Raw genomic sequence first — 27,095 nt, forward strand, 5'->3', positions numbered from 1 at the left:
CAACCTCAGATATGCAGATGACACAACCTTGATGGCAGAAAGTGAGGAGGAATTAAAGAACCTTTGAATGAGGGTGAAAGAGGAGAGCACAAAATATGGTCTGAAGCTCAACATTAAAAAAACCAAGATCATGGCCACTGGTCCCATCACCTCCTGGCAAATAGAAGGGGAAGAAATGGAGGCAGTGAGAGATTTTACTTTCTTGGGCTCCTTGATCACTGCAGATGGTGACAGCAGTCACGAAATTAAAAGACGCCTGCTTCTTGGGGAGAAAAGCAATGACAAACCTAGACAGCATCTTAAAAAGCAGAGACATCACCTTGCCGACAAAGGTCCGTATAGTTAAAGCTATGGTTTTCCCAGTAGTGATGTATGGAAGTGAGAGCTGGGCCATCAAGAAGGCTGATCTCCGAAGAATTGATGCTTTTGAATTATGGTGCTGGAGGAGACTCTTGAGAGTCCCATGGACTGCAAGAAGATCAAACCTATCCATTCTTAAGGAAATCAGCCCTGAGTGCTCATTGGAAGGACAGATCGTGAAGCTGAGGCTCCAATACTTTGGCCACCTCATGAGAAGAGAAGAATCCTTGGAAAAGACCCTGATGTTGGGAAAGATTGAGGGCACTAGGAGAAGGGGACGACAGAGGACGAGATGGTTGGACAGTGTTCTCGAAGCTACCAACATGAGTTTGACCAAATTGCGGGAGGCAGTGCAAGACAGGAATGCCTGGCGTGCTATGGTCCATGGGGTCACGAAGAGTCAGACACGACTAAACGACTAAACAACAACAACAACAGCTCCACCTCCAAACCTGAGAAAAGAAACAATTTATCAGATCCACAAAAAATGAACAAGAAAACACCCAAATCCAAAATAAATTTTCACTTTTTGTTTCCCCCAGTTTAGATTGAAGCTATAATCCCCAACCTGGTGCCCTCTACATGCTTTGTACTACAACTCTCATGATTTCTTCCCATTGGCCATGTTGGCTGAGGTTGATGAAACTGTCCTACAACATAGAATTCACTAACACGAGATCAAGCGATGGACAGCTTTAAAATGAGATAAAACAAATTCACAGACGATGAGGTTCTCCGTTGATGTTAACTGTGATGGCTAGACTTCATACAGTATCGGGAACACTATGCCTCCAAATACCAATTGCTGGGAACATGAGTGGGGACCATGCTTTTGAGCTGAGGTCCTGCTTGCAGGCTTCCTGTGGACATCTGGTTGGCCACTCTGGAAACAGGGTGCTGGACTAGATGTTGGACTATTTTATGGTCTGATCTAGCAGGGCTCTTGCATTTTAACACCAGGTTGAGGAAGGCTGAACGGAACAGAAGAATATATCTGTGACTCTCAGTAGACAATGCTTATGGCAGCCTTCTCCATCTTGAATAGATATGGATGACATAGAAGAGATTCCTCACCAAGAGCATGCAGTTCATGATGTTATTGTTATTGTAAAGTTATGCAATATAATAGGACACTTTGACTTAGCTGGGGGTGGATAGTGCAGCCTGTGAAAAGTATTTAAGATCGCAAACAGCAATGAAAATAGCAAATGAACAAGCAACCAAGTCTTTCAAACAGGATAAAGGACAAACCACGATGCACTAAACTAAGTCTCCAGATGAGAAGTCTCCCTCTCATCTCCAGCACCCACTTCCACTAATCTCTCATGTGGCGCTGTCTTTTATTTCTTCCGTAGAACAGGGGATGGGAAGAGAAGAGTTGTAGGAGGGGCACAAACAAATTTAGCGGAGCAGGACCATTTCTCTGCCGTTTGAACCAAACATATTTCAGCGTGTGACCTTATATTGCAGTTTTCTGCTATAAAATCTGGAAGGATTGTCTTATGCACATGTCCAAGGTTTTTGTTTGATTTCACAGAATTAGGCAGTTGAGGAATTACTGGAATGAGACAACAGTTCTCTTCCTGCAAGGAAATGAGAGAGAACCGCTTCCAAAAGTATGACACTTACTGAGCGAAACCTTGTCTCTCCATAAAACTGTCGGGTTCTGCAAAGCGGCCAGTTTCATGCTGTTGATTTGGTATGTGCTTGCTTTGATCAGGGCCACATGGTGTTGAGCCCCTGGCTGTGAGCGACAGTTCAGCAAATGAAGTGAAGAAAGAGGCAAAATGGACACAACACACTTTGAACTGAGATGGGAGCTGGCTTGAACCAATAAGATACCTGCTGTTCCGATCAAGGGTTTGAGCTGGATCCTATCTTTAAACAAGATTATGAAAATGTTGGATCTAATCTGGGTGCCACTAAACCCAGTAGTGATGTCAGCTGAAAGCAAAATCTAGATTCTTCATGACTGGCAAACAAGTAGTCATTTTTTGTGGAGTCGAAGTGTGCATGCACATGAAAGTTTATACTCAGAACAAACTTAGTTGTTCTCTAAGGTGCTACTGGACATTTAAAAAAAAACTATTTATTTTATTTCATTTGTAATGTTTTCTGTCCTTGGTACAAACCTTTCAATTAAGTAGCACCCACTGGCTTCAATCACATTACAGTGGTACCTCGGTTTATGAACACAATTGGTTCCGGAAGTCTGTTCATAAACTGAAGCGTTCATAAACTGAAGCGAACTTTCCCATTGAAAGTAATGGAAAGTGGATTGATCCGTTCCAAACGGGTCCGCGGAGTACTCAACCCGAAGCGTACTTAACCCAAAGCATGGGTGAAATTGGTTCCGGAAGTCTGTTCATAAACTGAAGCGTTCATAAACTGAAGTGAACTTTCCCATTGAAAGTAATGGAAAGTGAATTAATCCGTTCCAGATGGGTCTGCGGCGTTCGCAAACCGAAAATTCATAAACCAAGGTGTTCATAAACCGAGGTTCCACTGTAGTAGATTGGGTACCACAATTTTTTTTATTCTGGCTGCGTACACACTATACTTTTAAAGTTCACTTGAAATGCATTATTTCCCTAAAAGAATTCTGGGCGTTGTAGTTTACCCCTGACATATTCACAATTCCCAGCAACCCTTAACAAACTACAGTGCCCAGAACGTTTTGAGGGGGGGGAATGTGCTTTGAATGTGCTTTAGTTTGTGCTCAGTCTCAGCGTGGTGAGGCAGCTGAAGAATGCATATTTGGACCTTTTTTCAGATGTCACTTTATTTATGAACTGTGTGAGCAACCTGATGAAAATCATTCTTACTCTTGGCCCATCATCAACAATAATGCCATATTTTGTGAAGTCATTATGGACCTGAATAAAATTAAGCAAACAATGGTGAATATGTGCCAATACTTTTATTACAATCAAGCAAAATGTCACAAAATCATGGCAAGCTTTCAGGTTCCCCAGAATTCTGTTACATAAAGCAGGGAACAGGGTGTTGGAATTTTCCATTCCACCTTTAGTTGCAGACATGGAATTATTATGGATCACATGTCTGTTTACATTCCAGCACAGTTTGCTGGCGTGAGCGGAGCTTCCGCTGTATTGCTTTTGCTTTGGACTCTCTCTCCGAGGAGATGGCAAGGAGAGATGATATGTTTCTTTGTCTTGATTTATGTTTAATAAATCTGTAGTTAATAGTATGTATTCACAAGTCTCAGCCTCTTGAGTTTGTGCAGTTTACACTGCTGAATATAGGGTGCCCAAGTCTGGGAGGCTTGGGTCACTGATTTATGACAGAGCCAGAGGTTGATGGATCTTCACAGCCAAACAGCTGGAAGGAGACGATCCAGCTGGGGGCTAGCCAGCTGGCCTTTCGACCCCAGAAGCCGACATTGAGGTTATGGGCCCAGATCCGAGGCTTTACACCGGAGTAGGACTGCTGTTGGCTGCTGCAGCGTTCCGGGAAAAGATGCAGGCATTGGTTTGTGGGTATGCATTTTGTGAGGTGGGGGGAAGGAAAACCCTGCCTCTTGCGAACACCCCCCCCCCCATTTCAGCATTTGACAGTGGCAAGGAAAACAAGAAAAATTTATATTCTCCAGGGCTCAGGGCAGCTAGGCAGCTAACACCAAATATAAATTACAATAAAACATAATTGCACTGTTATGGTCCTCTGTGATGGATTTAAATTTTCTGTGGTGTGGATTACGCATCTTGCCTTACAGCAGAGGGTTAGATTAGACAGCTTTCTACCTAGAAACATTAATTCTGTCTATTATGATGCAGGGGGGAAAGAGACGGTAGGCTCTCTCCCTGACTCCCCTGATGCTCTCCTGCTACACTGTTTATAGTTCATAGGTTAACACATAATTTCCTGGGGATAGCAAGTAGAGCTGTGAAAATTGAGACAGGATGTATCCCAAGAGGGTCAGGATCACGCAGTACAGGACAAATTGTACAACACGCTGGTTGATATTGTCACTGAAATTTACATTAAATGTGCACGGTCAACAAGCTATTTGTGGCTTTTCTTTTCGTTCACATCCTTCCTGTTGGTCCAGGTTTCCAGATCATTACTTTAAACTGGTGATTAAAATATTAACAAATTAGACTTCCTGGCTAAAGGCCTGGCCAGTATGTTTTAGTAATTTATTGTGCAAAGAAATTGCAGAATTCCAAGAAGCATTTGATGCTATTTATATCTGCAAGATGACAGATACAGACAGGTATTTTAGATCAAGTGCCAATCAAACTGGTAGCTCTTGTTGCTTCCATAAAAACCTGTGTATGTGTGTCAAATGCAGAAATGGTATGAAAGTGAATGGAGTTGTTTAATCACTTTCAAGTCATCACTTTTATGCTGTCACTAGCATATGGCCTGATGAGAATTGTGCACATGTGGTGAAGGTTCGCAGAAGGAATGGAAACCTGTTGGGGCTGAGGAATTTTTAAATAGAAAGTATTTTTGTGAGTTTCTGGGTGCTAGGCACTTCTAATCCCTGGATTCAGCAAGTGTTATAATTGAGTCAAGGTTTAGGGTGTTAAACTGAGTGTCAGACTACTCTAATCCCTGGATCTAGCAAGTGTTTGCAGCTAATTAAGCCAGGCTAGCCTCCTGGTTGTTGGGCCATTAAGGAAACAAAGGATCGAAGGGTTTGTGCTAGACAGGAAATTGTTGCCCCCACCTCTCAACAGATAAAGCAAACTGGAGAAAGCAGGAGAGAGCAACGGTGGAGATCAATGATGTCTGAATCTAAGGCTGCAGCTATGGGAGAAACAAGATCCTCTTGGGGTATTAATGCTGAGAATCCCTCCATTGCTGGCTCAGGTTGTATATATGTGTAAATGAACCACGCATCATAAAGGCAACACATAAATGTCCCTCATTCCCAAAAGGGAACACGGACCCTGGGTAAGTGCCAGGAACCCCTAGAATCTTGTGCTGTTCAGAGATTGCGCTGGTGTGCAACAGCATCTTTTAAAGAGGGTGAAGAGTGACTCAGCCATTTTTTAATGTATGTTATATGCGCCTGAGACCAGGGGCGGAGGAAGGGGGTGCGGGCCTCCCTGGGTGTCACCACTGAGGGGGGTGACAAAATGCCGGGTGGCAGTCACTGCGGGGCCTGCAGCGTGCCCGAGCCACATGTCTCTCCTGGGAGAGACGCGGCGGCTTGGGCACTCACAGGCTCTGCACTGCCCAAACGGTCCACCCGCTACCTTTTCCCCCCCAGCTTTAGGGCAGCTGAGTGGGAGGAGGCAGGCAGACTCCGCAGGCCCTGCCGTGCGCCCTGCTCTTATGGGTGGCTCGCACCACCCCAGGCGCCCAAGCGGCTTCCTCCGCCGCTGCTTGAGACCAGATTTTAGACTGTTATGTGTCGTTAACTTTAACTATGTACAGTGGTACCTCGGTTTAAGTACACAATTGGTTCCGGAAGTCTGTACTTAACCTGAAGCGTACTTAACCTGAAGCGAACTTTCCCATTGAAAGTAATGGAAAGTGGATTCATCTGTTCCAGACAGGTCCGCGGAGTACTTAAACTGAAAGTACTCAAACTGAAACGTACTTAAACCGAGGTATGACTGTATGTTGCTGTTTTCAGATTTGTTGTTGTACACCAATAATGATGATAATAGGGACAGGAATGGGAAGAGGAGCTGCTTCTCCCTAACCTCTGTAAAACCTAGGACACCCTTAATTATTTTATTAAATTCATACATTGCCCTTTTTCTGAAGATCTCAGGGCAGTTCACAAGCTGAAAATACAAGATAAAAGCACAAATAATTGGTTAGAACAAAAATATACCCAAACAATTGTTAGTAAATTCAGTTCCACCTTAAGCATTATACCTTAAGGGTTAGACATGTTGCTGAGATAGCGTGTCACATGTCTAGGCATTTCTGATATATGCTGAGTTTGCTGTATGAGTTTGTAGCGTGACTGTGCTGTGCTCTGTAATGGTTGCTTTACTCACTATAGGAGGAGGAGCACTGCTTGCTCTCTCTTCTAAGAGTTCTAAGATGCTGTAAAAATAAACTGCTTATGAAAATACAAGATGCCTCTCATCTGCCTCGTCCTCTCCACAAACACTGCTAACCCTGCGTGGATAAGCTCTGCTAATTGCGTGCCCAGGCTACTGCGGTCCCTGGGTCGTGTTCCCTTCGAGACACCGGCTCCTGGAGGGAGAGAAGAAGAAGAAGAAGGGGGGCTGTTGGCTTCCCAGTTTCGGTGAATGTCTCAACAACAATAACCCCCACCCCTCTTTGTCCTACTAGAAGTGACTTGTCAGGTGGGACACAGCGTGCAGCGTGCTCTTCCTGGCAGGTGGATCAATGTTGCTGACCAAAAGGGAGGAGGGGCAAGGTGGTGGGGAGATTGGCACTGTGCAAACACAATTGCAGGAGCACTGGATAGGCTTCACTGGTGTGTTTGCACCACAGTGAGGTCACCATCTCACCCACCTTTGTGGAAGGCAGCTCAGCAGTTCTGACCCACCCTAAGTGTTTGGCCAATTCTGCCTCCTAGGTTTATGACTGATTATCCACACTTGGTGGGAGTTCTGATTGGATTTTGGAATGAACAGTACAGTGGAAGTGTTTATTCTTATACATTATATTCTTCAATTTGAAATATATTTTTGTTTGGGTGAAACTGCTGGTGTGTCCTCGCTTTTTGAAGAAATTTATTCTCTAAGATTGCGGGGCAGGGGTGGAGATTATCTCCTTGTTGACTCTCCTTGTGAGAATTCTCTTGAATGTGCCATGTCATCATAGCGCAGGATAACAAACACAGGCAAAACCAAAACTAATAGGTATAAGCTGTGTTCAAAGCTGTGGCTTGCTGTTCTGCTCAAAAGCATTCTTGGGTGTTGATCCTACTTGTGGTTTTAAAAATTAGTAGGGAGGAGGGGGGCAAGAGAGTGAAAGCTTATTAATGTTCACCTTTTGGTTTGTTTTTATTTATGAATCACCCAGCAAAGAATTTGCACTAGCTAGTGTCCTGCAGTTCAGCCATGTTTGTACAGCCAGAGAGAGTGCTTCACAGGAAATGCCACTAAGCTAAATTTGACTAGGGATGTGTTTTGCGAAATGCTTAAGGTCTTTAATTCCAAACAGCTGACTGAAAACATGCATTACCTTCCTGAAATTGCACAGAAAATGTTCCCTTGATAAATGGGCAGGGATGGTCCTTTTGCTTAATGGATGGGACAGTTGCCTAGGAATCAGCTCCGTAGGGAACATAAAACAAGTCGCTTGCTGAGTTCTCCCTTCTGCAGCACCAGGTGACTCCGTTGCTGCTAGAAAGGGAGGGGGTAGGTAAGCAGAGGATACGCTTATTCGAATGCACGGATCATAGCATGGGACTGCCTGGGAGACAGGCTGAGACCTTGGCTGAGACCTTTCCAGGCAGCCAGATTTTTAAGCGTGGCCTTGGCAAAGGTTGCACACCAAAACAGAGCTTTTGCAAACTCCCCCTGCCCCTGCACTTAGCCATATTAAAATAAAAAGGCAATAATGGCCATAAATAATAGCACTGCCAAAATGTCGCTACAGTTATGTTTGATGTGCAGAGCTTTTGCTCTATTTATTTTCCCTACCCTGAAAAACGACTCTTAAGTAGGGAAGAAGCAGAGAAATAATATGGCAATATTTGATAGCTGACATTCCACCCTGGATATATAAATAATAAATTCAATTCAGTCCTACTCAGAGTAGACATTGAAATGAATGAGCCTAAGTTAGTCAGGCCCATTAACTTCCATGGGTTTACTTTAAGTAGAACTAACATTGACCCCCCCCATTCATAGTAACTAGTGGGGCACATGATGACAAATAAAGGGAGATGGGCATTTAAAAAAAAAATCAGTGATAGAAGTCGACTACGTTGCATTTGAATATGGGAGTGTTTTTATATAATAAGATTATATAGATGTCACACCTATGACAGGTAAAAACATTTTTTTTGAAAAACAGTGCCATCTGTTGGACGTCAAAGCAACACACACTATACTAAATAGTTTACTCCCAGGACACCTTGGGACATGGGGTGCCATCCTTCCGATGCAAGCGTGCAGAGGCTGTTGGGAGCAGCTGGTTGGTGGCTCCTTCTGGGAGGCCGGGGTCGGATCCTGCCCCTTCGCTGCCTCCGCCTCGCCTCTCCCAGCCACCCTCCCCATGTCCGCCTTGGAGAGCCTGCCCCCTCACCCGCTGGGACCCACCAGGGGAACCGGCCAGGCCCTCCCGAAGATACACATGGGGTATGTGAGGGGGGGTCGGGGTGGCGGGTGACATCATGTGGGAGGAAGATGATATCACACATCGGGGGGACCTGAGAGAGTGGTGTCATTACATCATGGGGCTGCCCTGAGAAACAGGGGCGCTGAGTGGAGGAGGGGGCGTACCATTGGGGAAGAAGAATGGGGCGGGGCGGGGTTTCCCCACGGTTAATTTTGGGGGTGGGTGGGGTGGGGACATTTTCAAGAACACGCGAGGGTGGGGGACTCTTTTTTGGGGGGAGTTATTGTCTGCAAAATTAAGGGGGACTCTGAAGATGGGGGGGGCGGTGCTTCTCCTTTCAATGGAAGCCTGGTGTGTGTGTGTCTTATCTATCAACAAACCTCAGGGCCAATCTTTACAACTGTACGCTTTGTTTAGATCTAAACACGGAGTACTTCTCATATGGACAATTCTATGTTGCATGTTCTAAAGTCGGCAAACCAGGCAATCTCTATATCTACACAGACAATGGAACAACAAAAAATATTGTATACCCACAAGCATTGAGAAATTAAACATATTAGAAATGTACGCTTTCTCTTTTCTTTCTTTTCCATTTTACAGACTAAGCCACAGCAACGCGTGGCCGGGTACAGCTAATAATAATAATAATAATAATAATAATAATAATAATCAGGACACACACGCCAATTAGGTCTGTCACAGACTTCCATGATATGGATGGGAGACCATTGCAAAGGAAGGTATGCAAACTCCTTTGCTCCATCCCTTTGCCTCATGCCGTCTCAATGCCTCCACGTGTGTACTGCGACCCGTGTTGTTAGACGCTACTCTTCAGACGCTACTTTCAAGTTTTAATTAAACTCATGTAGGGGAGGGGCAGTGTTGTGTTACGTTATTGTTTTTTATATGCTGCCTTTCAGCAAAAACAAACAAAAAACACGGCCCCAAGGTGTCTCACAGAGAGCTGCACACATGTGCAAAATTCAAATGCAATACAAACTGTAAAAATTCAAGGCAGCAAAATCTTAACGTATGCATTAATGACCCAATGCATTGATGCTCCAGGCAAAGGGCAGTGCCCACAAAAATATCAGAGAGAGAAGTAAATTCTTAGGCGGCAGCTTCTCCTTAAAAGGGTTCCGGGCTGGGTGGGGGTTCCTAGGCAGTTTAAAAAGCTTGCCCCTCGGGTTCTAGCAGTCTCTCCCCTATAGCAACCTGCCCCTTGTAGTGGGCCATACAGTCTACTCACACACACCCCTCCATCCCTGCCCAAGTCATGAAAACTCAGGGTTCCCCTATGCATGGGGAGTCTTTATGGATTCATTAACACTTTCATCAACTGGATCAAGTGGAGAAGAGAGCACACACTGACAGAAGGCTTTTTGGGGAGTGGGGGTGGGTATGTTTCTTCTCAAGCACCACTTGTTAATCACACATCCCAAGCGCTTTGCGTTTTCTCTCAAACCTGAAAATCCGCATTGATTTCTCCCTAACTCTCTGCACACACACACACACACACACACACAGGCATACACTTCTAATCTTTATTGCAGGAATCTTGAGACTTGGGACTAAAAATAAAAAAGGGTTTCTATAAATAGAGATAATTAAAGCAGCTTTTAAAACTCCCAAATAAACGTGACTGCTTTGAAATAAAAATGCATTTTTTATGAAGAACTCGGTGGGATTACAAAAATCACTTATTTGGAAGAGAATGTCTCCTAAACCAGAGCAAAAAACTGTCTGGGGAGGGCTGCCTACAGCGCAGAAATGATGTCACTAAGCTTTACCATTTTGAGTCGGGGATATAGCGACAAATTTTGAAGTGCAGTGGTACCTCGGGTTACAAACGCTTCAGGTTACAGACTCTGCTAACCCAGAAATAGTACCTCAGGTTAAGAACTTTGCTTCAAGATGAGAACAGGAATCGTTCTCTGGTGGCAGCATGAGGCCCCATTAGCTAAAGTGGTGCTTCAGGTTAAGAACAGTTTCAGGTTAAGAACGGACCTCCGGAACGAATTAAGTTCTTAACCAGAGGTTGCACTGTATAAAAGTTCATTGGGACAGTTCCTATAGTCATGTCCCCAAGGAGAGTGAACAAAAATGCCAGTCAATTTTTTTCCCCTAGGATTGGTTTTACTTTCTTTCACCCCACCTTTTCCCAAATAATTTCACAAAATGCTGCATGCACACACCGTACATTTAAAGCACATGTCTTCCTCCAAAGGATGTTGGAAAGTGTAGTTTGCTCCTCCCAGAACTACATTTCCCAGGACCTTTAACAAGCTATAGCCTTCGGGATTTTTTCGGTGGGGGGGGGAGCCATGAGTTTCAAATGTAAAGTGTGTACGGAGCCAAAGTCTTCATTTCCCCACACGTGTGCCTTAGCTCTTGCTCTCCCGGAAAAAAAAACAATTCCACATGGACTTTAAAGCATTTCAAAGCAGAAGCCAGTCTGGCCTAGAATGACCCAAGCTCTGAGGTTTCCAAGCAGAGGCCTGTTTGCCCTGAACTGTTCATTGCTCCCTGGGTGACAGGTTTGTAGTTCCTGTTGTTATGGGAATAATCTCACTGCTCGCTAACACCTTCCTATAGCCTTTGCAGACTTCCTGAGAAAACGCTGAGAAACACACTCACTTTCCTTTGCGCCCAGAACCGGACGGTTTTAGCCATTTCAGCAGGGTAAGAAAGGATCTGGGCTTGTTCCTTTCTTTTCTTCCCCTCTTTACTAGAAGTCTGTTTGTTCAGCGAGGGAGGGAGTGTGTGTGAGAGAGAATCTTGTTTTTAAAAGCTCAAATTGAAGCATATGTCCCTTCCCTCTCTGTTCTGTTTCCAGTCTTTGCAGTAGCGCTCAAAAAGAACAGGAGATCTGAGGACACCAGGATTTGAGTGGGGTTGGTTTTTTTTTTTTGTTCCTATCACAAAATTAGCAAAATTGGTCTTGCTTTACACACCCCACGCCCCTTCCCATCAAATGCATTGTATTCCCTTTACATATGGACTCTAGCCTTCCTTTCCTGTCTCTGCTGTCACAATTTGTCATCATGGTGTAGTGGTTAGAGTGTTGGACTAGAACCTAGGAGAGCAGGGTTCAAATCCCCACTCAGTCACAAAACTCAGTGGTTGACCTTGGGCCAGTTACTCACACATGTTTAATAGGCATGTGAATATTATAAAGAATATTATAAAGCATCTGCACACAAGAAGAATGTATCAGGGATGCCCAAAGTTTGCAAAAGTTACCCTCAAAATATTTATTAACTATTTTATGACATTTGCATGTTGTCCCATAACATAAAGTTATCTAGGCAGATGGGGGGTGGGCAGCGTAAATGGAGGGGGAGGAACCCAAGAGAGATTTAAAGTAGTTTTAATCAATTTAAGACACTTTTAAGCAATCAATTGCATGAGTTTTAGCTGAGTGAATTTACATAAATCTGGCTACAACCACCTTTTCCAAAGGCAAGAATTGTATTTTGTTTGCTTTTAGCAGATGCACACATCTTAAAAAGGGGCCTTCCTTCTGCATGTGGGAGGAATGAGAATACTTTTTCTTGGACGGTGCTTGTGTTCTGCAGCTCTTATAAGCGTGTGCACCGCAGATCATTACAAAAATCTGCCCTATTCATTTACCGTTTTAGAGTAAGTTAATAGTCTGAAAGATCTATTATTCTAACCAATTAATCAACCACACACCCTTGTGTCCCTCCCAAGTGCCAACGAGGAGCAAATGTTGCCCACGAGCAGCCTATTTTACAGTAAATCCAACCAGATCCATTCTGGGACTGTAATCATCCTGTAAAAGGTTATTAAGGTGTGAAAAACAAACTGTTAATGGTCATTTTACAAATGTACCCCATTTCAGACGCTGCTGCAGTGTGACTGAATGCTGCAGAACAGCAGGCAGAGAAGAACCTTCTGTGATGTGTGATAATTGTAGAGGGAATTTGTAGGCGGTGATACTTGGTGTCAGAATAGAGGTATTATATGCATAGCTGCCAAGTTATCCCTTTTTTAAAGGGATTTTCCCTTATGCTGAATAGGCTTCCTCACGAGAAAAGGGAAAACTTGGCAGCTATGATTATATGTGCTTAAGAGTGTCCCCATTTTTGTCTGTGGAATGTTAGCAGCATATGCTAAAGAGCTCAGAGAACACTGACATGGGGTTATCAAGCAGCCTCTCATTCCAAGATAGAAGTATATCTGACATTATACTCCGGGCCCGGTATCTCGTTCCAGGTTCAAGAATTTAAGAGCATAAGAGCGCTCCTGGATCAGATCAACGGCACATCTAGTCTAGCATCCTGTTCTCAAACTGGCCAGCCAGATGCCTCTGAGAAGCCTGCAGGAGTGCAAGAACGGCCTGCCCACTTGTGAATGCCAGCATTCAAAGTCATGCCACCTCTAGGACTGGCAGTAATGCATAGAGCAGCATATAACTTTTCAGTTCACCTGTGAAGTCTGTGTATTGCTTTTTAAAAGGCATAATTAGAGCGAGTCAAATACATATTTGTTGTAGCTCAAAGGTTGAATTTTTTTCTTTCTTAATAGTGCAAATTAGCAAAGGTCAGGGGCATAGCTGCCAAGTCTCCCGTATTCCCCGGGAAACCCCCGTTTTTCTATCTGTTCTCAGCTGAAAAAACGGTTTTTTTTTGTTTTCCCCCCGGTTTATTCTGGCGCGGCGGCCATTTTGGAACTGGGTGGAGCATGCTCAGAAGCGACTTTTGATGCAGCTCTGCCCAGTTCCAAAATGGCTGCAGTGCGACTTCTGGCGCGGCGGCCATTTTGGAACTGGGCAAAGCAGCATCAAAAGTCACTTCTGAGCATGCTCCACCCAGTTCCAAAATGGCGGCAGCGCTACTTCCGGTCTGCTACTTCCAGTCAGGTCCCTTATTTCTCCCACAGGAACTTGGTAGGTATGGTCAGGGGTGTAGGAAGATAGGGGCGGTGGGGGCGGGGCGCGATCCCAGGGGTGCCATTACGGCTGCCCGCCCCCAAAACGTGCACACCCCCCTGTGCGCGGTGCGCCCCACCCCAAAAATGTGTGTCCCGCCCCTGCACGCGGTGCGTGCCACCCCCAAAACGTGCACCGCGCGTCGCCCCCTGGAGGGCAGCGTGCCTGCTCTCCGCCCCCGGTGGCGAAGCATGAAGCTCCGCCGCTGGCAAAGGGACCATAACAGAAGATGAATCATCAACAGCATGGCATCCAGTTTGGCATTCTTGGCCCACCCTCTATAATATTGGCACAGCCCTACAGTCTTGTTCGTTTTATTTGCAAACTATTACATTTGTATCTCACTTTACCTTCAAGGAGCTCAAGGCCCTGCTCTGAATTTTGTACTCGCAACAACCCTCTAAGGAAGCTGAGGCTAAGAAACAGTGGCTTCATGTCTGAATGGGAATTTGAACCCTGATCTCCCAGCTCCTAATCCAATGTTTTTTAATTGCTACGCCACACTGGCAAAATGACAGGCAGAATGGGATAATGGGCTACTTCATCTGGTAGGGCCTGGGAAACATCATAGCTCTGTTTCCATGAGCTATTTTGCCTGCCTGTTGATTAAAACTGCCCTGAACAATTGGAATATTTGCATTCCTGATGGCCGACCCTGCAGTCAGGGCAGGACATGGTGCGATTACAAAATCCCCAGCAGTATTAATATAGTCCCGAGTGCAACGCTCTTGTGGACATGATCCAAAACAAATGGGGGAGAGAAAAATGAGATACAGGTTCTTTGTTGTCTAGTTATTGAACCAGCATCAGGAAGAGTTACTTCTGTTCTCTCCTCCCCTGCAACCATCTCTTTTGTGACCTCTCCTTGTACTGCACAAAAGGCGCCTTTGTTACCTTTGTAAGAGATCAGGCTCTGCACTGCTCACTGCTGGGAAGCAATGGGGATCAGATATGATTGGCTCTATCTGGGATCAGATATGATTGGCTCTATCAGATATGATTGGCTCTATCCCTTCATGGATCAATGCCTTGTCGTGGCGAAGGGGCTTGAATAACTCAGAGAAGCTATGAGCTATGCCATGCAGGGCCACCCAAGATGGACAGGTCATAGTGGAGAGTTTTGACTAAACGTGATCCACCTGGAGAAGGAACTGGCAAGCCACTCCAGTATCCCTGCCAAGAAAACTCCATGGACAAAGACAACAGGCATATAAAAGTTATGACGCTGGAAGATGAGCCCCTCAGGTCGGAAGGCGTCCAACATGCTACTGAGGAAGAGCGGAGGACAAGTACAAGTAGATTCAGAGCTGATGAAGCGGCTGGGCCAAAGCCGAAAGGACGCTCAGTTGCGGATATGCCTGGAAGCGAAAGGAAAGTCCGATGCTGTAAAGAAAAATATTGCATAGGAACCTGGAATGTAAGAACCATGAATAGAGGTAAGCTGGATGTGGTCAAAAATGAGATGACAAGAATAAATATCGACATCCTGGGCATCAGTGAACTAAAATGGAAGGGAATGGGTGAATTCAGTTCGGGTGACTATCATATCTACTACTGTGGGCAAGAATCCTGTAGAAGAAATGGAGTGGCCCTCATAGTCAACAAAAGAGTGGCAAAAGCTGTAATGGGATGCAATCTCAAAAATGACAGAATGATCTCGATACGAATCCAAGGCAGACCTTTTAACATCACAGTAATCCAAGTTTATGCACCAACTACCGGTGCTGAAGAAAGTGAAATTGACCAATTCTATGAAGACCTACAACACCTTCTAGAAATGACACCAAAGAAGGATGTTCTTCTCATTACAGGGGATTGGAATGCTAAAGTAGGGAATCAAGAGATAAAAGGAACAACTGGCAAGTTTGGCCTTGGAGTTCAAAACGAAGCAGGGCAAAGGCTAATAGAGTTCTGTCAAGAGAACAAGCTGGTCATCACAAACACTCTCTTCCAACAACACAAGAGACGACTCTACACATGGATATCACCAAATGGGCAGCATCGAAATCAGATTGATTATATTCTCTGCAGCCAAAGATGGAGAAGCTCTATACAGTCAGCAAAAACAAGACCTGGAGCTGACTGTAACTCAGATCATCAGCTTCTTATAGCAAAATTCCAGCTTAAACTGAAGAAAGTAGGAAAAACCACTGGGCCAGTAAGATACAATCTGAATCAAATCCCTTATGAATACACAGTGGAAGTGAGGAACAGGTTTAAGGATTTAGATTTGGTGGACAGAGTGCCTGAAGAACTATGGATGGAGGCTCGTAACATTATACAGGAGGCAGCAACGAAAACCATCCCAAGGAAAAGGAAATGCAAGAAGGCAAAATGGCTGTCCAACGAGGCCTTACGAATAGCGGAGGAGAGGAGGCAAGCAAAATGCAAGGGAGATAGGGAAAGATACAGGAAACTGAATGCAGATTTCCAAAAAACAGCAAGGAGAGATAAGAGGGTCTTCTTAAATGAGCAATGCAAAGAAATAGAGGAAAACAATAGAATGGGGAAAACCAGAGATCTGTTCAAGAAAATTGGAGATATGAAAGGAACATTTCGTACAAAGATTACCATAATCAAGGACAAAAGTGGTAAGGACCTAACAGAAGCAGAAGACATCAAGAAGAGGTGGCAAGAATACACAGAGGAATTATACCAGAAAGATATGGAGGTCTCGTACACCCCAGGTAGTGTGGTTGCTGACCTTGAGCCAGACATCTTGGAGAGTGAAGTCAAATGGGCCTTAGAAAGCACTGCTAATAACAAAGCCAGTGGAAGTGATGACATTCCAGCTGAACTATTTAAAATTTTAAAAGATGATGCTGTTAAGGTGCTACACCCAATATGCCAGCAAGTTTGGAAAACTCAGCAATGGCCAGAGGATTGGAGAAGATCAGTCTACATCCCAATTCCAAAGAAGGGCAGTGCCAAAGAATGCTCCAACTACCGCACAATTGCGCTCATTTCACATGCTAGCAAGGTTATGCTTAAAATTCTACAAGGCAGGCTTAGGCAGTATGTGGACCGAGAACTCCCAGAAGTGCAAGCTGGATTTCGAAAGGGCAGAGGAACCAGAGACCAAATAGCAAACATGCGCTGGATTATGGAGAAAGCTAGAGAGTTCCAGAAAAACATCTACTTCTGCTTCATTGACTATGCAAAAGCCTTTGACTGTGTCGACCACAGCAAACTATGGCAAGTTCTTAAAGAAATGGGAGTGCCTGATCACCTCATCTGTCTCCTGAGAAATCTCTATGTGGGACAAGAAGCTACAGTTAGAACTGGATATGGAACAACTGATTGGTTCAAAATTGGGAAAGGAGTACGACAAGGTTGTATATTGTCTCCCTGCTTATTTAACTTATATGCAGAATTCATCATGCGAAAGGCTGGACTAGATGAATCCCAAGCAGGAATTAAGATTGCCGGAAGAAATATCAACAACCTCAGATATGCAGATGACACAACCTTGATGGCAGAAAGTGAGGAGGAATTAAAGAACCTTTTAATGAGGGTGAAAGAGGAGAGCGCAAAATATGGTCTGAAGCTCAACATTAAAAAAACCAAGATCATGGCCACTGGTCCCATCACCTCCTGGCAAATAGAAGGGGAAGAAATGGAGGCAGTGAGAGATTTTACTTTCTTGGGCTCCTTGATCACTGCAGATGGTGACAGCAGTCACAAAATTAAAAGACTCCTGCTTCTTGGGAGAAAAGCAATGACAAACCTAGACAGCATCTTAAAAAGCAGAGACATCACCTTGCCGACAAAGGTCCGTATAGTTAAAGCTATGGTTTTCCCAGTAGTGATGTATGGAAGTGAGAGCTGGACCATAAAGAAGGCTGATCGCCGAAGAATTGATGCTTTTGAATTATGGTGCTGGAGGAGACTCTTGAGAGTCCCATGGACTGCTAGAAGATCAAACCTATCAATTCTTAAGGAAATCAGCCCTGAGTGCTCCCTGGAAGGACAGATCGTGAAGCTGAGGCTCCAATACTTTGGCCACCTCATGAGAAGAGAAGAATCCTTGGAAAAGACCCTGATGTTGGGAAAGATTGAGGGCACTAGGAGAAGGGGACGACAGAGGACAAGATGGTTGGACAGTGTTCTCGAAGCTACGAACATGAGTTTGACCAAACTACGGGAGGCAGTGCAAGACAGGAGTGCCTGGCGTGCTATGGTCCATGGGGTCACGAAGAGTCGGACACGACTAAACGACTAAACAACAACAATCTGGAGAGGCAGCAGAGCACCAGACAACACACACACACACACACACACACAACCGCCCTGCATCCGGCCACACTGGTGGATAGAACAGCTGTGATTTAGAATCTGATGGGCAGTCAATTTGTGTCAGGCCTTGACACACGGAGACTTTATCGAGCATCAGCCCATCGGGCAATAATATGCCGCTGTCTCATTGCTTAATAAAATGAGAGTTGCTCTGTAGCTCTTATTAAAAAGTGCTCACTGCTGATGTTTGTGTGCCCAGGGCTCATTAACACAATATTGGAATGGCGGTGTTGTGATTAAAACCCGCACCTTCATGTGCTGAAACTTACAGCGGTGGAACAATTAGTAGAAACCTCGGGTGTTAATAGTGGAGCAAACTGCGACGCAAATACTGCTGATCCATGAAGCTAATCCTTGCTAGTTTCCGGGTTGACGTAGAGCAAAGGCCAGCAATTAGCAGGTCTACAGTCCACCGAGAGGTGTCCTCAGTCGCTGGCCTCTCTTCCAAAAAAAGGCACTCCTCTTTCCTTTTCTCCTAATGGGTTCCCGGAAATAGAGCAAACGTCTGCACCGAGACAGCATAAAATTGTACTGCTATACTATGAGGGGAGCGAGGACACTTTAAGTATGTGACATGGGAAGGTTGTGTTCCCAATTCTGCAAATCACTTAATGGCAGGCTGTGAAAGTAGCAGGGGCCAAGATTTGTCGCTGGTATAGTTGCTCCAACAGTCATTTTACCACAGAACATCTCTTTGCGTTGCCAAATGGCCATCAGAAGGGAAGAAGGAGAGTGGGGACCACCATGTGTAACCAATAATAATAATATATAATAATAATAAAATCCTGCCAACCTAGCAGTTCGAAAGCACATCAAAATGCAAGTAGATAAATAGGAACCGCTACAGCGGGAAGGTAAACGGCGTTTCCATGTGCTGCTCTGGTTTGCCAGAAGCGGCTTTGTCATGCAGGCCACATGACCTGTAAGCTATACGCCGGCTCCCTCGGCCAATAATGCGATATGAGCGCGCAACCCCAGAGTCGGTCACGACTGGACCTAATGGTGAGGGGTCCCTTTACCTTTACCTTTTATAATAATAGTATATTATTTATACCCCGCCCATCTGGCTGGGTTTCCCCAGCCACTCTGGGCGGCTTCCAACAGAAAAATAAAATACAGTAATCTATTAAACATTTATATTTTAAAATGTGAGGTTTACACAATAACTTCTCACCCAACAGCCAGGAAGGGATACACTCTAGATTTAGATAGACAGCATGTACCATCTGTGTATTAATAGGGAGCCAGGACATCATTTGGGGAGAGGAAAAGCGTGAGGAACCTTTATTTTCCTGGATACAGAGTCTGACCTTCCTGCGCCGTGCCACCTACTGGTCCTTGTGCATATGCAGCTAACACCACAACATTCACCTAGTCATTTCTCTCTTGCCCTTCTTTCCCTTTTTTAAAAACTATCCCTGTTAATGCCAATACATCGGTAACAGAACAAACTGATTGTTTGGCAATAACAGGGCTGTTTTTCCAGGGATGAATGCTGTATTATCATTCATTTTTCTTTTGGGGGGGTTATTTTAAATAAATTATATTTTTATGATTTTAAACTCAATATTATATGTTGGAAGCTGCTGTGGGATGGGCTAGCCCCTAAAGGGAGGCCAACAAATAAATGTATTTCAGCATTGTATCAAAGGGAGCCATGGCTGCAATATGCATGGCAGATCCTCCCAGTGTCCCTATTTTTCAGGGACGTCCCTGATTTAGAAAAGCCATCCCAGTTTCTGATTTGATCCTGGAATGTCCCGCTTTTCTTTAGGACATCCCTATTTTCATTGGAGACATGTTGGAGGGTATGGAGTTATCCAACTCCCGAGCTGTCTGAAGGCAATCCTGTATAGGGAAGGTTTTTTAAAAAAATGTTTAATGTTTTATTATGTTTCTATAATATGTTTGCAGTAAGATGCAAAATTTAGAAATTCATTCTTTTACTGTCCATCACAGAAGTAGCACCTGTGCATTAATTGCATCAGGAGGAAGCAAAAGAGACAATATTTAAGAGAGAACCTACTGAACAAACTTATCACAACTGGAACAGGGAAAGGATAGTAGTCTGTATACATTTGCATTTTAGTGTGTGAATTCTTAACCATGTGTTTTAACTGAAGGTTGGTCTTTTCGTTTCGCTTTTTGCCACTGAATCTGTGTGCTACTAATGGCAGAAGAATAGCTACTTCGCTTTGATTTAATTGCTGGTCTATTTTTAAGCTCTAATCAATCCATTAATCGGTTAATCAACTCTATTTACCGGTAAGTGTTTGTAGCTTTTAAAGCAGCAATTGCATCCAAGGACCAGCAAATCCTGAATCTCAACATGAGGTTTGATTGAGAATGCATTAAGATACCTTTTTAGGAAGGGAATAGATAACGGAAGGGAAACAGTTGTGTGCAGCAGAAGCAGAAGCAGCATCAACTACTGCCTCTATCTTTCCATAAAGGTCAAGCAACAGTAGTAATATCTGGCAGTGAAATTTAACATTTCCATAAGGCAAATTGTTTCTCATGTGAAACCATTCAGTTTGCATTTCAAGGTGAGTTTGCCTAATTCGCACTTACTGAACCACTACACCACACTGGCTCTCATCTGGTTGGCCACTGTGAGAACAGGATGCTGGATTAGGTGGGTCGTTGGCCTGATCCAGCAGGCTCTTCTTATGTCCTCCCGAAGCGACGGGTCTTTAACCATGCTTCACCCATGATTTTGGGCAGGTGTTTTGCTAGTCATTTTACTAATATTGCATTGATAAGGTTACAGGTAGGTAGCCGTGTTGGTCTGGATCGAAGTAAAATAAAAAAATTCCTTCAGTAGCACCTTAAAGACCAACTAAGTTTTTATTTTGGTATGAGCTTTCGTGTGCATGCACACTTCTTCAGATACAGTGAAATGGAAGTTTCAGGCACTTATGTAGAGAAGGGGTGGGGAGGGGTGGGGATGGGGAGGGGGGATCACTCAGAAGGGTGGTGGAAATGGGTGATTGACTGACTGATAGCTGTTGATGACCGCAAACGACTGCAAATGGTTTTGCATGAAAAAGCAAGGGTTGAGATGGCTGAAGATCGCTTATCATGTATAATGAGATAAGAATCCGATATCTCTGTTCAAACCAGGTCCCTCCATGGTTTTGAGCTTGGTGATAAGTTGCAATTCAGCAACTTCTCTTTCCAGTCTATTTCTGAAATTCTTTTGTAGTAAGACAGCTACTTTGAGATCTTGTATAGAATGTCCTGGGAGATTGAAGTGTTCTCCTACTGGTTTTTCTGTCTTCTGGTTCCTGATGTCAGATTTATGTCCATTTATCCTTTGGCGTAGGGTTTGGCCTGTTTGTCCAATATAGAGAGCTGAAGGGCACTGTTGGCATTTGATGGCATACACAATGTTAGAGGATGAGCAATTAAATAGTCCTGAGATGGTATGTTGGATGTTGTTGGGGCCAGTAATGGTGTTGTCTGGGTGTATGTGGCAGCAAAGTTGGCATCTGGGTTTATTGCAGGCTCTGGTACCAGTGTCCATGTTAAGTCTGGTGGTTGTATTATTGTGGGTGAGGAGTTGTTTAAGATTGGGTGGCTGTCTGTAGGCAATGAAAGGTCTTCCTCCCAGAGCTTGAGAAAGGGAGCGGTCATTGTCCAGGAGAGGCTGTAGATCTCTGATGATGCGTTGTACTGTTTTAGCTTGGGAGCTGTATGTGATGACTAGTGGTGTTCTGTTATTTTCTTTTTTGGGTCTGTCTTGCAGCAGGTTCTCTCTAGGTATCTGTCTGGCTCTGTTGATCTGTTGTTTAACTTCATCAGGTGGATATTTTAGTTCTAAAAAGGTTTGCTGTAGATCTCTTAGGTGAGATTCTCTGTCTGTAGAGTTGGAACAGATGCGGTTGTAACGTAAGGCCTGGCTGTATACGATGGATTGTTTGGTATGTTTGGGATGGTAGCTAGAAGCATGTAGATATGTTTGTCGGTCAGTTGGTTTTCTGTATAAGGTGGTGTCTATACGTCCATCCTGTATTTTTATAGTAGTGTCCAAAAAATGTATTTCTTGCATAGATTGGTTCATTGTTAGGTTGATGGTGGGGTGAAAGTCATTGAATGTCTGGTGGAAGGTTTCCAGGGTCTGTTGTCCATGTGTCCAGATAATAAAAATATCGTCAATGTATCGCAGGTACAGGAGAGGTTTGAGTGGGTAGGAGTTAAGGAAACGTTGTTCTAAATCTGCCATGAAGATGTTGGCATACTGTGGGGCCATGCGGGTGCCCATGGCTGTGCCGCTGATCTGGAGGAACAGGTCATCACCAAATTTGAAGTGGTTGTGGGTAAGGACAAAGTGGCAGAGTTTGGTAGCAAAGTCCGCTGTGGTTTTATCTGAAATGGTGTTCCTTATGGCTTGTAAACCATCATTGTGTGGGATGTTGGTATATAGAGATTCCACATCCATAGTGGCTAGTATAGTATTGTTAGGAAGATTGTTCAAATATTGTATTTTCCTCAGAAAATCTGTGGTGTCACGTACGTAGCTGGGAGCACTGATAGCATATGGTTTCAGAACAGAGTCCATATAGCCGGAAACACCCACTGTAATGGTGCCAATACCTGAGATGATGGGGCGTCCTGGGTTTCCTGGTTTGTGTATTTTGGGTAGAAGATAGAAAGTTCCTGGCCGAGGTTCCGCTGGTGTGTTTGTGAGGATCTGTTCTTGGATGTGTAGGGGTAGCTCCTTAATAATCTTGTTCAGTTCTTTTTTGTATGCTTGTGTGGGGTCTGAGTCCAATTTCATGTAAAAGGCAGTATTGGAAAGTTGTCTGTGGGCCTCTTGGATGTAATCAGTTTTGTTCATGATGACGACAGCTCCACCCTTGTCTGCCTCTTTAATTATAATGTCTGGGTTGTTCCTGAGATTTTCTATGGCTCTCCTTTCAGCATGGTTTAGATTTTGTTGTAAGCGATGGTGTTTTCTGGTCACATCCGTTTGGATTCTGTGGCGGAAGCATTCGATGTACAGATCTAGTGTGGTATTGCGTCCATCAGGAGGGGTCCATGTGGAGTCCCTTTTTGTGTAACTTCTTTTCGGTGGTAGTTGGTGGTCAATGTTCTGTTCATTGATGCGTTTGGAGGGTGATGGTTGTTCCCCAGTAAGTTGAGAGGTGTTGTGTTGTGGGGATGTAGTTTGTTCTACTTTGTCTTGTTCTTGTGTGTGATGAAAATACTCCTTCAGGCGTGCCTCCCTGCCCATCCATGCCTTCCTATTTCACCCTTATCTGCACCTGCCGACAAAGGTCCGTATAGTTAAAGCTATGGTTTTCCCAGTAGTGATGTATGGAAGTGAGAGCTGGACCATAAAGAAGGCTGATCGCCGAAGAATTGATGCTTTTGAATTATGGTGCTGGAGGAGACTCTTGAGAGTCCCATGGACTGCAAGAAGATCAAACCTATCCATTCTTAAGGAAATCAGCCCTGAGTGCACCCTGGAAGGACAGATCGTGAAGCTGAGGCTCCAATACTTTGGCCACCTCATGAGAAGAGAAGAATCCTTGGAAAAGACCCTGATGTTGGGAAAGATTGAGGGCACTAGGAGAAGGGGACGACAGAGGACAAGATGGTTGGACAGTGTTCTCGAAGCTACGAATATGAGTTTGACCAAACTGCGGGAGGCAGTGCAAGACAGGAGTGCCTGGCGTGCTATGGTCCATGGGGTCACAAAGAGTTGGACACGACTAAACGACTAAACAACAACAACTGCACCAGAGACAAGAATCATATCCCCCCCCTCCCCCTTGCTAATGGAAACTAGCAAAAGTGTTTTGCTTCCACAAAGCTTTGGCTTTGTTGGGCTAAAAATGTCCTTTGCCATCACTGGGAAAGGTGTTTAATTCTGCTCCTCTGCGACATCTGTAATGAGCCCCACAGCATGGCTGCTAGTTTAAGAGGTGCTCTGAATGTAACAGAAAGCAATCAGGTTCTCCGGTCCTTCCCCCATGTGGAGGTCAAATGCTGATGAATAGACTGCCTGGTGTGTCCTCCTCTGCTGAAAGCCTGCATGCTGCAGGTGGGGCCGACAGAAGTGTAAATTTTATTATGCCAAAGAGTTATAAAATGCAATCCCTATTCAGACAGAAAGAAGGAGAAGAGCTGTAAGAGAAGAGGAGACACATGACTAGCCCCTTGATCACCAAAGAAGCACATTGCGACATCAGATATTTTGTGTACTAAAGGTCAGGTTCTGTCCCTGACATTTTAATTGAAAAGATTCAAAGGGAGCGGGGCTGGAAAAGACCCCCCACTGTCAAAGGCAGTATGCTTCTGAGCACCAGTCACTGGAAACTGCCAGGAGGAGACGACAGTCCTCTTGCGCCAACAGGCTTCCCATAGGCATCTGGTTGGCCACTGTGAGAACAGGATTCTGGGAAAGACGAAACATTGGCCTGATCCAACAGGTTCTTCTTATGTTCCCTGCCAGACAGATAAGGCAAGACTGGGCTAGATGGACACACAGTGGCTGGGCTCTGACATAGTGTAACACTATGGTTTGTGCCAACCATAGTTAAGAACTCGGTGAAAATTAAGACTTCATAAAAATCACTTCAAACCTCCCACACACACACACATGACTTGGGTTGCTGTGCATAAGAGAAACTTGGTAGACAAGGAAGTGGCAAGAACAGGACTAGCTGCTGCAGTGGCAGAGCTTCATGCTCTGGCACGGGGGCGGGGCTGGCACGCGTTCCGGGGGCGGGGCGCACGTTCCAGAGCCATGGTGTGCATCCTGGAGGGGCGTGACAAGCATTCCAGGGGTGGGGTGCGCCTCCCAGAGGGGCGTGGCATGCATTTTGGGGGCGGGGTGGGTGCCCGCGATGGCACCCCTTGGAGCCCTCCGCTCGGGGCGACCCGCCCCCACCACCCCTATCTATCTACGCCCCTGAGCTGCTGTGTCCAACCATGTCTCTGTCTCACATGCCAGGTCAATTCCTCCACCCATGATCAAATCATGGGTGGCACTGGTCTTATTAGTCATTGACCTGGCATTACACAGCACCACTTTGAGATCATATGGGATGCCCCTGTTGATACCTGTATTCCTCTGGCCAAGGCCAGACCTGAAGGCAGGGATAGTCTCCATACAGTGACTATACCTGGCTTCTCGGTAATGACATGATCTGGCCCACAAGCAACTCCTCCTCCTGCCCATGATCACTGAGGTTGGGTGTCCTTTTGCACCCACCCTAGTGGTACCTGCCCCAGCCATTATGTTGGCTAAGGCCCACTCCCGAGGCAGCCTTGAGCCTCTGCCCTTAAAAGCAAACTAACTTATATGAAACTAAACTAATAAAAAGTTTACACGTAACAATTTCACAATTTAAAACAACACCATTAACCCTCCATTAACACCATTATGGATACTATTTGCCTGTTCCTGAGGAAGCATTTTTCATGTGTCTCAAAGCTCAAGAGGCATGAGAGTTCAAACACACCCCTGTCCTATCCAAACATACCGGTATATACAAGAACCAGGCTCTGGATGAGAAGATAACAGCAACAACAAAGGCCATACTTCTCACTGACTTCAGGAAGATTATCCAGATGTCTCCATTGATGGAACCAGTTCTAAGAGAACCATAATGCAAGTTACGTTATTTATCAAACACAGTAGGGTCAAGCCTACTCTTACAGAAGATCTTTTGAAAGTACAAGACCTTCTGTTTTTGATAAATATCAGAACTTGCTTTGCGATGCTTCCAGAACTGGTGCCATCCCAATTTCACACCAGTGTAGTTTCATAATGTTGAGTCGAAAGAACGAAACCATAGTAGCTGCAACACAGCTTAGACTTACTTTTCTTGTCATCGTTTCCTCATCCCTCACAATGCCCATAAACATTGTATCAATGACGGCCAGCCATTTTTGGCAACCCTACCACAAGTCTAAAAACAAGAGAAAGCCTCCCTGGGCTGTTTTGGCTCTACCTCACTTAGGCAGGAAGCAAAAGGCTACACATTGTAGGTCCAGAAGGCAGAACAACACCTACAGTATGACACCGTGCTGTAGCAGAGTCTGTGCCCCACTGGAGCCACAACTATTTCCTTTTCATTAGCTCTTGTGTCTTTAACAGCAATGTGCTGAAGTTAGGAGTTTTGATAGTGTTTTAACTTCGTGCAATACAAAGTTTCACCTGCTGATTGCTGTGGACCAGGCTGCCTAAGGCACAAATGTATGCCAGGCTGTGTCCTACTCACACTGCAACCCCACCACTGGCATAACCCTGGTCTTCTCTGCATGCCACAGATGCTTCAGGCAGCTAGCTAAGTTGCTGCTGCTGGTGGTGGTGGTTTTCCTGTAGTGAGAAATAAGAACAGTGCATTAAATTATAAATTGGACAATATTTAAGTAGAATCATAGAGTTGGAAGAGACCACAAGGGCCATCCAGTCCAACCCCCTGCCAAGCAGGAAACACCATCAAAGCATTCTTGACATATGCCTGTCAAGCCTCTGCTTAAAGACCTCCAAAGAAGGAGACTCCACCACACTCCTTGGCAGCAATTCCACTGCCGAACAGCTCTTACTGTCAGGAAGTTCTTCCTAATGTTTAGGTGGAATCTTCTTTCTTGTAGTTTGAATCCATTGCTCCATGTCCGCTTCTCTGGAGCAGCAGAAAACAATCTTTCTCCCTCCTCTGTATGACATCCTTTTATATATTTGAACATGGCTATCATATCACCCCTTAACCTTCTCTTCTCCAGGCTAAACATACCCAGCTCCCTAAGCCGTTCCTCATAAGGCATCGTTTCCAGGCCTTTGACCATTTTGGTTGCCCTCCTCTGGACACGTTCCAGTTTGTCAGTATCCTTCTTGAACTGTGGTGCCCAGAACTGGACACAGTACTCCAGGTGAGGTCTGACCAGAGCAGAATACAGTGGTACTATTACTTCCCTAGATCTAGATGCTATACTCCTATTGATGCAGCCCAGAATTGCATTGGCTTTTTTAGCTGCTGCATCACACTGCTGACTCATGTCAAGTTTGTGGTCTACCAAGACTCCACGATCATTTTCACATGTACTGCTCTCAAGCCAGGTGTCACCCATCCTGTATTTGTGCCTTTCATTTTTTCTGCCCAAGTGTAGTACCTTACATTTCTCCTTGTTAAAATTCATCTTGTTTGCGTTGGCCCAGTTGTCTAATCTGTTAAGGTCATTTTGTAGTGTGATCCTGTCCTCTGGGGTATTAGCCACCGCT

At 44.8% G+C, this 27,095-nt stretch overlaps 1 protein-coding gene across 5 annotated transcripts in view; it reads left to right on the forward strand.

The window, feature by feature from the left end:
* The first annotated feature begins 11,200 nt into the window (after positions 1 to 11,200).
* The window catches only part of LOC118078013 (spermatogenesis-associated protein 7-like), a 74,698-nt gene continuing 58,803 nt past the window's right edge, over positions 11,201 to 27,095 (forward strand). For all 5 annotated transcript variants that reach the window (XR_009557385.1, XM_060273000.1, XM_060273004.1 and 2 more), the window contains exon 1: positions 11,201 to 11,292. The gene's annotated coding sequence lies outside the window, so the exon portion shown is untranslated. The remainder of the gene's footprint in view (positions 11,293 to 27,095) is intronic.

This window comes from Zootoca vivipara, chromosome 3 (genome assembly GCF_963506605.1).
Source record: "Zootoca vivipara chromosome 3, rZooViv1.1, whole genome shotgun sequence".
Lineage (NCBI taxonomy): Eukaryota > Metazoa > Chordata > Lepidosauria > Squamata > Lacertidae > Zootoca > Zootoca vivipara.